This window comes from Bacillus rossius, chromosome 13, assembly GCF_032445375.1.
Source record: "Bacillus rossius redtenbacheri isolate Brsri chromosome 13, Brsri_v3, whole genome shotgun sequence".
Classification (NCBI taxonomy): Eukaryota; Metazoa; Arthropoda; class Insecta; order Phasmatodea; family Bacillidae; genus Bacillus; species Bacillus rossius.
In genome coordinates this window covers 516,414-529,608 of record NC_086340.1, presented here as the reverse complement: position 1 = coordinate 529,608, position 13,195 = coordinate 516,414, and the positions used below count along the sequence as shown (strand labels likewise).

General features: G+C 41.9%; 1 protein-coding gene across 2 annotated transcripts in view; it reads left to right on the top strand.

Annotated features, from left to right (window-relative positions):
• LOC134538062 (protein dimmed-like) overlaps positions 1 to 13,195 on the top strand; it is a 96,876-nt gene that overhangs the window by 19,748 nt on the left and 63,933 nt on the right. For both annotated transcript variants that reach the window (XR_010076082.1, XM_063379048.1), the window contains exon 2: positions 7,577 to 7,649. The gene's annotated coding sequence lies outside the window, so the exon portion shown is untranslated. The remainder of the gene's footprint in view (positions 1 to 7,576; positions 7,650 to 13,195) is intronic.

The window sequence follows — 13,195 nt, the reverse complement described above, 5'->3', positions numbered from 1 at the left end:
TGGAACACAACAAACGTAAAGAGGTTTGTTCTGTCAAGAAAAATAAATGGCCTGGGAAAGATTTTTGGTGTTCGTGATGGCAACATTAGCCTTATCACGCAGATTATTCGTAGATTACATTCATAGGCTCGAGAGCCGAGATTACGCGCCGACTGCTTGTTTGTAGAGACTCAGGGAAAACTGAAGGTCACGTGAAGAAGTCGAACAACTAACTGCTGAAGAACTCTCTCTCTCTCTCTCTCTCTGGACACATATGTCCAGTTTTCGATACTGATACTGGTGTTAGTTTGCCAGAATTGTTATTTTTTTTTGTAACTGTAAATAATTTTTTTTTACGACTTTGAGTTAGTTGAAATAATGGCGGTAAGAGGTAACGTAGCGAGTTTCCTTCAAGCCTATCTAGCATCAGCTACGTTTGGTTTTTCTTACCAATTATTAACAAGTTTACTTCGACATCAGAATAGATACCCACAAATTGACTAATACCCTCCCATGGGTGAAGTAATAGAGTAATTTCTTTTTCTGCTTGTTTGGTGCCAATGGTGACCTTTATTTAAAATCTCATTTAATGAGGCCTTTTTCGAGGGAATGATTGCTAACTGTTAGGGACACGTATGCATGACCTTGTACCCCCACGGGCTAGCCTAGTTTCGGAGTCTGCAAAACACACTCACATTTATCATAAAATTACTGAGCAGTTCTGATGTAATAATCCTTCAGGAGTTGGAGTTAAGCTCTCTGTGAAATACACAGGCGCGTCTGCCGCGATATGAAGGCTCTTGTTCTGTATTCTCTGCAACGTTTCGGCTGCTATCGCCCACACTGGCGATGCGTACGTTATTATTGGTTTTATTAGCGCGTTATAAATTATACCATTTCCAACACAGCTACCTAATCGTCTACTCATGACGGGGTAAAGGTTCATGAGCCTAGTGAAAGCTGCTTTTCTTTTCGCGTTTGTGTGATCGCGCCATAGCAGTTTCATATCCATGAGCGCATAGAGATATTTAACAAAATTTTTGTGAGGAATTTGTTCATTTTGATTAGTGTTAGTCGTGGCCTATCATCGAGGGACGGAAGATGTTTACGTGTAAATACTATAGCTTCTGATTTAGAAGGATTTACCTATATTCGCCATTTTTAACACCACTGTTCTATTGGAATTTCAAGCGGTTTGCAGCCTGTCTGCTGCGAATTTTAAAATCCCAAGAGCTGCTAAACAATACAGTATCGTCTGCGTAGCAGCCAAACTGGACTTATTGGTGTGCGGGTTTAGGCATATCATGGATATAAATATTGAATACAACCGGCCCTAAAATGCTTCATTTTGGGACTCCTGCTTTAATTATTTTTAAATCAGACTGTGCCTCTTCGGCCATGACTCTAAACGATCGATTTTCTAAATACGAGGCCAGTAATTTAACATAACTGTCGGGGAAGCCAGTTTGATATAATTTATAAATTAAGCCGGTATAAAATACTCTGTCAAAGGCTTTTTCTATGTCCAAAAACCCTACTAGGTTATATCTATTTAGAGCAAACGCAGTTATAATCTGTTCCGTCATACGGATCAACTGATGTGTGGTTGAATGCGCGCTGCGAAAATAAAATTGTTCATTTGGCCGTATCTTATTATCCCTGATGTATTTAGTCGCTTCAGAATTATGTATTCTGCTACTTTTGACAGACTTAGGCAGGCAATTTCTTAAAGACCACTGACTGAATGCCATCGTTTCCTGGTGCCTTACAAATCAAAGCTTATCAAACAAATGTATTTGTCTTTATTAGACTGACGTGAAAACTGTATATTTTGCAGGAACACATTTTATATTCAAATTTTATTGATACGCATTTTTGGCAAAATATGTCTGGATAGCAATTGTTTTTACTTTAGTTTGTCTGTAATTTGGCCACATAGACCGATAAGACAGGAAAAATGGTATTTGAGACAGAGTAAACAGGGTAAACTCAGGGAAATGAGCTGAAGTAACAGTGGGAACAGCGAAGGCGCTACTTTGTGATACTTCTTACAATCACTAACATAATCATGTGCGCCGTGATAGGTGATGTTTGTACGAGATAAGATATTATCCATATCGCTCCTGTTCGGCCGTTATTGTTGTTTCCATCGCCTCCTGGAGGCCGCAAGAGAGGAATGTGCGCATCTCGACTCCTGGAGGATGCTGGTTGTCGCATCTCCTGGGTACTTGGACTCTCAGCTGGTGATGTAAGGCTCGGACGGGGTATTTGTGGGTACTTGTGACTCGTGCACTATACTTGATTTGTTTTTCAGTTTGTGAAGAAGCTGTTTAAACTGCTGAATTTGTGGCATCTCGCTTCGCAAAATTGCTATAATTATATAAGAGATAATTTGTTATATTCTGCATACGTAAAGATCACAATATCGTCTATACGTGATAATCTTCCTGTTTTAAAAATTTGTAATGACTGGCAATATTTGTACAACTTCTTAAAGTGCCTGAGATATTTGGAACCAAGGGAAAGACGCGAGTTGGTTGCGTACCGTAACAAGCATAGGAACCACACGAATAATTTAACACTGTCCATACTATGGCAAAGCAGGTTTCAAAAACATTTCCTTCAGATATTTTAGTATTCCAGATTTGCAGTCGTATTTCGTCTTAGGTATTATGTACCTGCGATAATTATTCCCGCAAATCTAAAACAAACCCAGAAGCTAGATCGCACTGGGAGTTTTAAGCAATTGTTTGAAGTGCGAGTAGAGTCGGTCTGGCTGGAGACAGTCGGACTCGGGGTTGGACGCGGAGGAGGGTCTGGAACATGCTTCATGCGGGAAGGACTGGAGTGAAGGCAGCAGACTGCAGAGCGCCGCGGCGCAGGTCAGTGGCTGGCTCGGGGGAGTGGTCACAGTCTGCTCGTGCCAATTAGCCGCGAGTGCGCCGCGTGTCCTTCACGCTGGCTCGCGCGGCGCGGGAGAGCAGGACCGCCAGCACACTCCACTCCCGGCCCGAGCCACGTGTGTGCAGTCCCCGACACGCGGTGTACCAGGGAGTTGGGGTCGCCATCTTGGAGCATGACACATCCACCATCTTGGTTTTATTCTGTTCCGATGGAGGCCGCCATCTTGGATATCGACAGCATTGTTTCTGCTGTTTACTCTTGGAGAGCGCCAGCGACGCTATGTCTCATCACATAAGGTCGATGTTCCATTGCCTACTCAGGTCAGTAGGAGGAGATGTTTCCTCAACCTCTCGCTGTAGCTCTCTCTGGGAGTTCATGCCAGGAATCCTGCACGCTAGACAATTGCGTCACGTCTGCTGAAGAATCCGTACGCTGTGCGAGCAAACGCGTTCCTTCGCAAAATATAAATCATAACATCATAGCTTCCATTTTTTTACAATTTTAACGACTATAAATACATTACCTCACTAAAACTTTTCTATAAAACATTGAGTAAACTTATTTTAATAACTAAATATTACTTGGATTAATTCACTTTATTTAAAATTGATTATTTATTGTGTGTACGAACGTTTGAAGGAATGTTCAAACAGAAGTGCACACACTACGCTGCTCCACGGGCTGCTGTCACTATCAAGGCTGGCACGAGCCAGGCTGTCACTATCAAGGCTGTCCATATCCAGGCTGTCACGAGCCAGGCTGTCACTATCAAGGCTGTCACGAGCCAGGCTGTCGCGAACCTGGCTGTCACGCAGCCAAATACTGTTGGTCGCACGGAGCAACGGTAACGAAAGAGCTCGGCATTGCCGAGGTGATCCGCGCGGGGCAGTCTGCGCGCTGTTGTGGACACCCTTCCGTGAGATCCGTCTCCGTGTCCGTGTGATCCGTGTCCGTGTGGTTGCGGGCGCGCCAGCCGACCAGAAGGGCGTACCGACGCCGTGGCTGCCGCGGCGGTCCGAAGGCCACCCGCCGCTCGAGCTAACGGCACACCTGGCTCCCGGCCAGGGTCTGTCTCGCCCGACCACGAACTGGAGCGAGGCATTCACGAGCCACGCACTCGATCAACTTCACATCTGCATGTCTGTCATTTAGTGCATTCGTGCGAGTCTGGACACACTCCTGACTTGACTTAGAAAATAATATATCTTGCCAATGATTTCATGGCATTTGAAGAGCCCCGCCTACACGGTGTGCAGAGATTCAGAATAAAACTGATCAAGAAAACAGAGTGGTGCATGTTGACGAACAGTATTCAAGAACACGCTGAGGGCGTATGAGTAGTTCAGTTACCTACCATATTTCGTTTTTAAACTGTATTTTTAAACTATTAAAAAAAAAAAAGCCGGAACTCGCGTTTTCAGGGGAAAACAAATTATGCATGGAACATCCATTGCAATTTCTTTAAAACAAACTCGAGGAACTTTCATTGTACTTTTATCTTCATTTCTTCGCCTTATGATGATGTTATGGTCAACGTTCAAATCTCATATTTAACCTCATGCAAGAGAAGACTGCGCGCCAGTCCAGAGGAGACACCGCGCTAGAAGCACCAGCGAGCGTCGCGCTTATCATCCCGCCTCACTGACATAGATAACCACCTGACTAGACGGAACCGAGCTGCTTTTTTTTTTCAAGGAAGAAAAAAAGTCATCCTTAAAAGCAAAATGAAAGTTTAAATAATTTGCGTCGTTTGCTGGGAGACGAAGAGAAGTAGAGCGCCTCGCACAAGCCAGGAGAAGAAAATGCGCTCGGCAGGTATGGGCAGAACAATGGCTGACTGTGAGGAACTGTGAGGCGAGTGTTTCCGCTTCGCACGGAACAAGCTCAGTCAGCCTGCTCACTGGTGACACCGTCTCATCGGCGAAGTGCTGGCAGTGGAAGCTTATGTCAATTAGGAGAATGTATCTTATCAGGACATATTGCAGGTAGATTGTTTAGTTATGTTTCAGCAGATGAAATTTAAACGTTATCATTGGAGATGTAAAAAAAATATGTTATTAAACGAATAAGAAAATAATTGTTTCCATATAACTTATTTTGACGTGATAAAGTCTTATAAATCGATGAACGCCGGCTGCACGCACGAAAACAGTGTCACGTTCCGCCTGAGCCGAGCGTGCGAGAACCGGCCAACCACCGTGCGAGAAAATCTTCTGTAATATCAAACAGGTTAAGACGGGCTTTTTAACTAATTGTTCGTGATTATATTAAAAAAAAATATTTAAATTAAATTTGCAAAAACTGTGAATAATATTTGAAAATTAAAAAGTATGCAATTTTTCGTCAATGTTTTCTTATGACGTTATCACGTAAAATTATCGTCCGTAAACTGACTTTACAGACAACCCCCCCCCCTTTTTTTTAAAATATAGATTGAGAATATTTTGAATTTATTCTATTTGTTATCTCTGAGATCATTATTGTCTGCAGATTATATATAAATCTTTGCCGATTGCCCCATAAGTTTAAAATATAACTAAAATATTAAGTTTATTTCGCCCAGTGTGATGACGGAATCATCCTGTTTGTGTCCTGGCATCTTCCCAGTGGCTCATGATTGGTGAGTATAGTTAGGCCTCTTACATTGGTGACAACGAGATGCAATGCACATGCTAGTAGTATACTTCGATCTAGGCTCACTGCAGTGTTCTGGTCACCGGGAAACTACTGCAGAAGCCCAGGCGCCGGCAGGAAGCCAGTGCTATAGAGTGTCCCACGCTTAGTCTGCGGTACAGAGCAAATGGCGCACACTGCTCCCAGATTGATACCACCCAGCTTGTTAGCATAACAACTAAACAACAATTATTTCACGGGAGAAACTATTTGTGGCAGTCGGTCACTGTTGATAACAGAGCTAATAAATTAATATTAATATTAAATTAATATTAAATGATGTATAAAAAATTGTTTACAAAAACAGTCGAATCCAAGATGGCGTCTTTAAGTTAGGTCTCTTTGGAAGTAACAAATGAATATTATCAAATTATTCTCTTAATGAAATACAAGAAAACGTACTCCAAAATTTCTCATTCCAAATTTTCCATCACAAAAAACAATTTTTCAGATACAGTTTTAAAAATGTTTCATTGCATTATAAAGTTGTGTCTTAAAATGTTGTGCTCTATGGCGTACATCTGGCAACAGAGCACACCGAACAAGGACAGCGCTAATAACAGGAATCGTGCACTGGAAAGAGAGAGTAGCTGAATGCACGCTGCAATCCAAGGATGAGACATGCTCTAGTAAGGCACGACGCTAGGGGCGACAATCGCCGGTGCTTGTGATGCAGCAGCGCCTCTACGGGCAAGCCGTGCAGTCTTCCAGTAGTCCTTCACGTGGTCCCACGACAGGTTTTACGAGGTTTTAATGTTTAGACACAGTACATTCGTGTCGTACTTCACGAGTGGCTTCAGTATGATGATTGATAGGTCTTTTGCTGCCAACTTTGAAATGTGCATTTTTTTTTTCCAGCAGTTCTCTTACGATCAACCACGAGCCGAAGCTCTGCTAATGCCCCCCCCCCCCTACCCTCCTTGCAGGCAGACGACGTACGGTCGTTCGGCCGTAAAGCGCTCGTAACAACAATCAGCTGTTGGTTGGTGAGCGGCGCTTCTGAGGCGAGTGAAAGTTGGTGTCGCGGTTGGCAGGATGTTCCTGTCTGCGGTGCATGGTGGGAGTGATCGCCAGAGAGTTGCAGAGTGGTGATTGCCCGAAGTGAGACTCCCGTATAGAGCCCCCGGCGATGAAGACGAATACCTAACTGTGTGTTTCCTGTTTCCGGCCACAGCCGGTGAAGGACCTTGGAAGGACAGCAAGCTAGGATAGCATTCACAATTATTGCAGCATCTTGCAACCTACCACGCACCACACGATATTTAAAAAACTGTTTATATTGTTATCTTTTCTAGACATGTGCTACTGATGACGTTTCACAGACCTTCCTACTTTTGCATTTAGGGTTATAATTATTTCATTAATCTGATGACAACTTGCGCTGACGTGTTTTGTGACAAACGCAAGTGTTAATCCGTTTACTTAGGTCTATTTTCAGGTAATTACCCAAAATGCCTGATGTACATTATTATGATTACTATTCGACTAAATATTTAACCCTAATACTGATGGCGATCAAAGAAAAAATACATAAACATGGTACACAATTTTTAAATGGTAGCCCTGCTGCGCGATTGTTATTATGTCTAAAATTTGTTTTTATGGTTTAACAAACTTATAATGATCTTGAAAAGTCTATTGCAAAACTCATACGCCAAGTTGAACTAAATATGATAAAATTTATACAACTTGGTCTTCCCAAGAATTCCATTTGCAGCTAAAAGTGTCCATCCAAATACAGAAAACAACTATTCTATTTTTTAAAAAAAAATGCATACCGACAAAAATTTTTTTTCGGTTGACTCGCGTCTGCTCGTTTTAGTAATTACAATTTTTAAAACATTTATATTTTTTAATATATTTATGTATTATATTACTCATATAATCAGAGTTTTTGTGTTTTTTTCCCAAATGAACAGTGATGTCGCCACTTTGTTGTACGCACAACACGTGTCACAGTGTTATCAACATACTGGTGCTGTTGCAGTGTTGTATTGGTGAATGTTGGTGACTGTTGCAGATGCGCCACTCTGCCGCGGGGAGCGCTGGTGCGTTGTAGCCTGGCGTCCCAGCAGGCAGTGCGAGCATACATGGTGAGTGGCACTGAGTGCCGACACCACTCAGGGACCACCAGGTTCTTATCTGAAGGCAGTCCCCGCGCTGTCACCAACTAGAAATACTGCACCTACCCGGATGATTTAGAGGTTTGCTTTGCATTCGAGCGAAAATAATTGTTTTCCGATAACCTAAAAATCTTTCTTTTGCATTTTAAACATTTGATGGTTATAAAGTTATTTAATTTCAGCGTATCAAAATTATGTGAGAATATATAAAACTATTCGAGGGTTGGTCACACTGTCACAGTTTTATTTTTGTGTGGCAGATGTTTATAGTATCAGGCACGTTAAATTTTCATGGATATTTTTTCTAGATAACGTGAAAATTATTCTTGAATTCACTCCGAAGATCAAAAAAATATAGCCTGGAAAGTTGTTGGGTGCTAGTTATAAACAAATAACTAAAACAGTCATGGGGACTGCCGGCAGAAGTGAAAACTTTAAACTTTGGAATAACTTTGTTCTATTTTTTAATTTTTTAAAATTTATTATAGTCTGAACATCATTAAATATCATGCTTTACATAAGATGTGACTCATGACTGAGTCATAATTTCGCTCTTATTTACATTACATACTGACGTAACTGAAACCCGCCTTCCGGTCAAATTGGAAGGGAGGTCCCGTCCCCGACTCACCCTGGGTAACTATCAATACCAAAAACGAAAAAAGGTAATTCACACAAAGACGCACCCGGGCGGTCGAGCTAAGAAAAAAGGCGTAAATACTACAAAAATATATAGCAAGACTTTGGCTCATTTCAACAATCAACATTTTATTATTATTTCCATCTTCAAAACATCCAAAATACCTATATAATCTGAAAATACAAATACTATAAAAATACTATAAAAATAAATAAAATTAATAATTAAAGTTCCAAAAAGAGTCCTACTGGGAGCCGGGTTTATTTACGTGCACAATCATTAATATCTGCAGGTCTTGCTTTCCAAGAATCAAACAGCTGATGCGCGTGACCTTCAGAAAATACGTAGCATTAGTTCAGTCAAGTGCGCCAGGCAAAAAAGTCACTCAATCGCAAAGAGGCGGTTGCAGTAAAAATGTTTTTTTACTTCAGAGGGCATATCTCGCAGGTAGACGTAATTTAAAAAAAATAAATCTCTTCAGGGCATAACATCAAATTCTACACTCCACCTTATCATAGTCCAGCCAAGGAGCATTGATCCATTTTATACAACGGCAAAGTCTAATCCATACGCTTGCACCGTTATACGCAGTTCATATAAATGTTCGCCTCACAAAACTATGCTTCTTTTGAATAACAAATCTTGATCCACAACCCGCTACTGCCAAAGCTAAGTGTCGCCTCTTTACCTTAGCGTAGGTTGCGAATATCTTGCCGCTGAAGACGCCTCTCGGTCAGGCAAGGCACCATCTCAGCAGGCCCCGGTGAGGACTTGCCGGTGCAGAGTCGAAAAGCCGTGTCTCCTGCCTCGCAACACACGTCCAGTCGCGGCGACTCCCAAAAACCAACCGACCGCGGCGCAAAGTTCCGTCCGCCTCCGCCGGCACACGACCGCTCATGACGTCATCGATGCATCGCATCCGCGCTCCCAGTAGCCGGCCATGAAAACACAATCGATATGTATATACAGAATAACAATAACACTAGAAAGACACCAAATCAGAATAAAACTATAAAAGAAAAAGGTTACAATAATTAAATAATTAACCAAAATAACACTAAATAAAATTTAAGAAACAGAAATCATTTAAAAAAAGAAATAATTCATAAAATCAATAATGAGTAAAATAAATAAATTACATAAATGTGGCCTGGGGGCCACATAACATTAATGACATAATGATGATGTTAGTCTGAAATCATTATGATATCCCTTAAGTGGATTTTATATACCTATGGCAGAGTAGTGATACTCAATTTTATCGATTAAACCAGGCGTCGAATAATAATATTTTTAAATGCCTATCTATTCAGGTTCGAATCCCATTCGGATATTTTTTAATTAATTAATAATTATAATAAAAAACTAAATGAAAAAGGACTAGAGTATTGTTATAGTGATGATTATTAATGAAATCATAATTATTATTAAATTATAAATATGTAATAAGATAATTCAATGAGACTCAAATACAAAATAACAAACGAAAAATCGCAGAACTTGGTATCCGAACCTAAAACTTAACGCTCACCAACCTAATGTGCTATCCGCAACGCTACTCAACCGATTTACATCCAGGCATTTTTAGTAAGTAATAAGTCGTAAACCACGCCTCTACAAATGACAACGTATTCTGTCGAATATTTAAGGGAGAAAGGATAAAAGATCACGAACACGTGTAAAATTATTATGTACGCATTTATATTATATTATATTGTTTTACGTTTCGGAAGATTATTGTAAACAAGTGGTACTTTTAAACTAAGAAAATGGAAATTCTTGATTTCTATTTTATCGGGCAGGAGCTTCAGAAGATTTCATACTGATTTCCTCAGATCTCTCTATACCTCGATTTCTATAAATGTCAGTATGATGTCAGCATGATATAATTTATCCTTACATCATTTTTTTAGTCACAACATATGTCAGTGGTATGTCAAAATTACGTAAAAATTCATTACCTAGCTATGACTTACCAGTGATGTCAGACCTAGGTCATGTATTCACCCGGTCAAATTAACTTCACTTACTGCTACTACAGCATGTCGGTGATGCGAACTCACAAGATTTTACCCATCCAAAAAGAGTCCAACACGCACATGATACATTCGAGTATACACAATGTATTAGTGTATATATGCGTATACATGTACACAGGCCGCTGCGATTCGCCAGTCTGGCGCGACACGTCACTAGCATGTCGGTGACGCGAACCAAGTTTTGCCTCTACCAAAAAACGCTCAACGCGGCTAAAGAAATTTTCACTCCAAAAAAAATTATTTCGTAAATAAGATTAATCTTTTAACACACTGTCCGTGGAGGTAACCGCGTGTTCTGGAAGAAATAAATCGCTCTTCAAGATGCCTGCAAGTAATTCTTCGCTCTAGTGTCTTTGTCCACTATTGAGGTTTATTTATGAGATACATTTTAACAAGCAATGGCGCATGCAAAAAAAAAATAACTTTTTTAACCAATCTTCTTCATTGCAAATATCATTAAAATGAACGTTCCTGGTGTTCCAGCTGTTTAACATTATCAGATGCACGGAATCTGTTTTCTGTGCGCGACAGCGAAGATTTGAGGAAGAGAGAGAAGGGAAGAATGATGTTCGCAGAGTGGATTGTATGTTTGATCGGCGCGGGGACTGTGCGTCGCTCTCGCCCGTACTGTTGGGGGGGGGGGGGGGAGGGAGGGGAAGCAGGAAGGCTGCTGGTTAGGTTTTCATAACGAGTCACGAACTGGGCTGACGGCGACCGGTGGGAGGTACAGTGCTTTCATAAGCGCGCCGCTCTACTTCCCCCGCCCCTCGCCGCCTCTGCAGAGCTGCTGTGGACCGTGGACCGTGGACCGTGGACTCTGTGGCTCGCATCCCGCCCGTGGCGTCCAGAGTAGTGGACCGACGCGACGACTAGCGACGAACATCGCTTACTGACACCTGACACCCGGCTATCCGACTGCTTAGCTGTTCTGTAGGCGTCTCTCTCTACACCTACAGATCCTTCTCTCGTCATCTCTTTCCCTCCTTCTTTGTCTTTTATTTTCTTCTCTCTCCGTTGCTCGTTCTTTCTCTTTTTCAGTTTCATCCGCGTCTCTTCTTTTCTCTTTTCTTTCTTTCGTGTACTCACTTTATATTTCTCTCGTTATTTATCTCTCTCTCTTACCACGTGTTTCTCTTTTTCTCTCTCTATTTCTCTTTCTCTCTCGCACCATCTCTTTCTCTTGCTCTCTTCTCTCGTTCTCTTCCTCTCACAGCACTCCAGCTTGTTCGGGGCACGCGACTAGATAAGGGAAGGGGGGGGGGGGGCTGTATGTGGTTCGTAACGCATCTGAGGTATGCTTGGTGTAGCACGCGACGTGTGAATTCGGCCGCCCAGATTTCACCAATACGAAAAAAAAAAAAAAAAAAAAAAAACCCCGCTATACACTGGTTTGTGTTGCTACGCGTGTATCCGCCATATTTGTCCCACATTTCCGTCCCAGTAGACTTCCGTTCCGTGTTCACGAAGTTTATCCGACCAATAGCCGTCTAACGAGAGATAAGACGTACCTATACACATCTGAAATTTCTAAAAAAAATTCCTCTGTTTCAATCTATAAATGTTTAAAATATATGTTGTTAACAATACTAAAGCGGCAAATTAATTATCAATATACGGTTTTAGTAATGTTTCTTACAATAGCCAAGCGAGGTGTATTAAATGACCAACCAGGTGCTAATAATGAGCACTGGCCTACACTCTCCACCTAGAACTGGCTGGCTGGTTGCAGTCGGCACACGGAGCCACGCTGTCACGGACGCCCGCATGCGCCGAGCTGCCACGCTGCATGCAGATGAGCCTGTCACGCGACTCCCCGCTGACAGCACACTGACAGCAGCCGCGCGGCGGTCCCGTTATCTTCGTGTGCTGTCACAGCACCTGCCACTGCAGACAATCTGCGCGTGAAGCGAGAGTAGAGGCGACGAGGCGGCCGCCGCATGAGGCAGTGTCGCCCTTACCGCCTCCTGCAGTCGCCAGTTGTTGCCGTCACTTTAGGGGTCTTTCAACTCTCTCCCCCCCCCCCCTCCCCAACCTTCATCATATCGGGGACTATGAAATAAAGTTTAAGGTTTCAAGTACCACAACAGCCACATATTCAGTCGCCGTTATTAAGTATTCAATATGTAACGAAGAATTGACAAATTAATAATTTTCTTAACGTATTGACCGAATAACAGAAGGTTTATCTTAAACGACATATCATACCAGTCCAAAATAATCTTGTCGCTTTAACAGCTTTTTCTGTGCTTGGCAACATTTAGATACACACGAGCGAAGCAGATAAGACGCGATATCTCAAATACTTCTAGATAGAGAGCACAACTGAAGATTCAGATGTATACAGATATGAGGTTAAAGAAGATAATTACATCATATTTCGCACATCTTGAACAACCAAAAACTTAAATCGTCAATTTGGTGATTCCAAACGTGACCAAAATTTTCATTAAATCAGAAGAGGAAGGATGACACCTTGCGATGTGTGACATGATCCGTGTGAATGTTTGAGGACACCTGTTTGACTATCTGTCACGCTGTCATGACCTGTCACGCACTTCGCGCAAGACATGCCACCAGGCGCCGACGACACAAACACGGCGTCTGCTGGCCGTGACTGCCGCTATGCTTGTTATTGCGACGTGCAGACTATACTTAACTTGAGTGCTCCTCATGAAAACTAACATTCTGATTCACAGCTGTCTTAATTGATGCTCTCGCAACTAGTTTTAATGGCAATGTATACACACATTAAATACGATTCGTTAGGTTACGTATGTGTGTATACAAACATTCACACATTAGAACATACAAAGGCATGTATGTGTATGTAAACAAAA